Here is a 2,831-nt window from a genome sequence, read left to right on the forward strand (position 1 = left end):
GAGATTATGACCTGAGACAACATCAAGAGTGGAACGCTTAACTGAGCCACCCAGGCACCCCTGGTCAGGTTTTTAAAATGATTATAAGACTATTCAGAATTTCTGTGTTTTCTAAAAAAAAAATGTTCCTATATTAGTAAGTTATATTTTTCACGAATTTTTACATTTCATCTAAGTTTTCAGCTTTATTGGTGTAATATTCCTCATAATGTCCTTGTATTGCCTTTTTAATATCTGCAACATTTAAAGTTACATTTTCTGTTTTATTCTTAAATTATTTATTCATGCCTTCTCTCATGTTTTTCCTTGATTACTTTTGCCTGAAGTTTTAAAATTGGCCTTTTCCAAGAACCAGTCTTTGGCATTATTTTTCTCCTCATTGTATGTGCTTATCTTTCATTAATTTTTCTCCAATAAGAAGGGAGTGTTTTTATTTACTTATTCTTTTTAAGCTTTTTTTAAAAAAAATTCCAGTTAACATGCAGTGTAGCATTAGTTTCAGAGGTATAATATGGTGATTCAACACTTAACATCCATCACCCGGTGTTCGTTATCACAAGTGCCCTTAATCCCCATCACCTATTTCACCCATACCGCCCCCCCCCCCACCTCCTCTCTGGTAACCAGCAGTTTTCTCACTATAGTGAGTCTGTTTCTTGGTTTGCCTCTCTCTCTCTCTTTTTTCTCTTTGCTCATTTGTTTTGTTTGTTAAATTCTACACATACATGAAATCATATGGTATTTGGCATTCTCTGACCAATTTATTTTGCTTAGCCTTATACTCCATAGCTCTGTCCATGTCATTGCAAATAGTAAGGTTTCATTCTTTTTTATGGCTGAATAATATTCCATTGTATATATTATATAATCTTCCTTATCCATTCATCAGTCAAAGAACACTTGTGCTGTTCCCAAAATTTGGCTATTATAGATAATGCTGCTATAAACAATGTGGTGCATGTATCCCTTTGAATTAGTGTTTTTGTATTTTTAGGGGTAAATACCCAGCAGTGTGATTACTGAATCTTAGGGTAGTTCTATTTTCCATGTTTTGAGGAATCTCCATACTGTTTTCTACAGTGGCTGCACCAGTTTGCATTCCCACCAATAGTGCAAGAGGGGTTCCCTTTCTCCATATCCTCTCCAACACATGTTGATTTTAGCCATTCTGACAGGAGTGAAATGATATCTCATTATAGATTTGATTTGCATTTCTCTGGTGATCAGTGATTTGAGCATCTTTCCATGTGTCTGTTGGACAGCTGTATGTGTTCTTTGGAAAAATGTCTATTCATGTCTTCTGCCTATTCTGCCCAGATGAATTGGATTATTCATTTTTTTGGGTGTGGAGTTTTGTAAGTTCTTTGTATATTTTGGATACTAACCTTCTCTCAGGTGTCATTTGTAAATATCTTCTCCCATTCTGTAGGTTGCCTTTTAGTTATGTTGATTGTTTCCTTCGCTGTACAGAAGATTTTTATTTTGGTGAAGTCCCTATATTTATTTTTGCTTGTGTTTCCTTTGCCTCAGGATACACATCTAGAAAGAAGTTGTTACTGTTGATGTCTAAGAAGTTATGGCATTTTTCTCTTCCAGGATTTTTATAGTTTCCTGTCTCACACTTAGATCTTTAATTCATTCTGAATTTATTTTTGTGTATGGTGTAAGAAAGTGGTCTGGTTTCATTCTTTTGTATGTTTCTGTCCAGTTTTCCTAACACCTTTGTTGAAGAGACTGTCTTTTTCCCATTGAATATTCTTTCCTGCTTTGTCAAAGATTAAGTTGTGGGTTCATTTCTGGGTTTCTACTCTGTTCCTTTGATCTATGTATCTACTTTTGTGCCAGTACCATACTGTTTTGATTATTTTTCAGTTATTTTTGCTTTCATCCTTAGTATACTCTTCCTTTCATTTTCTTTAGGTATGTTTTATTGTTCTTTTTAAGTCATATGTTTAGCTCATTAACCTTTCTTGTTCTTAATATGAGTATTTAAGGTAATAGATTTCTATCTATATATCAAATTAGCATTCCATTACATGTTGATGTGCATTCTTCTATATTCTTCCAGTTTGAAATGTTTTCTAGTATCCATTATGATTTCTTATTTGACCCTTGCTATTCAGAAGTATGTTGTTGAATTTACATCCAGTAATTGTCTTTATTATTCATTTCTAATTTAATTACGTTGTGGTCAGAGAATGTAGTTTGAAGATACCAATTCTTTACAAGTATTTGAGACATTTTTGTTTGTTTGTTTTGGTCTTAATACCTGGACAAGTTTGTAAATATTCCATGTACACTTGAATAGAATGTGCATTTCAAAACTGTTGAATGCTATGAATATTAATTGTCTATCTATTTATCTATCTCTCTCTCTATCTATCTATCCTCTATCTAATCTCGGTTATGTCAAGATTGGTGTGCTTTTCAGATCTTTTATGTCTCTATTTTTTTTTTTTGTTTTATTTTTGCTTGCTTAATCTAGCTATTCCCAAGACAGTTGTGTCAATATCTCCTAAAATAATGCTGGATTTGTCTATGTTTTCTTGCAGTTCTGTCAACATTTGTTTTATATATTTAGAGACCATATTTTTAGATGCATACAAGTTTCTAAGTATTTATTAGTTTTGGGGGAAATCAGTTATTTAAATGGTTAGATTTTTTTGTCCTGTTTTACTTTCATCTTGTGTGTTGTTTATAGCTGTTTTTACTTTTCTATTTTGACAATCTTTTTTTTAATGGAGACCTTAATAAATTTACATTTTTATATTTCTGACAGAATAAGATTGATTTCCAATAACCTCCTTTTTGCTTTCTGTCTAATCTTTTCT

Source organism: Puma concolor, chromosome C1 (genome assembly GCF_028749965.1).
Source record: "Puma concolor isolate L17-30 chromosome C1, mPumCon1.1.hap2, whole genome shotgun sequence".
Lineage (NCBI taxonomy): Eukaryota > Metazoa > Chordata > Mammalia > Carnivora > Felidae > Puma > Puma concolor.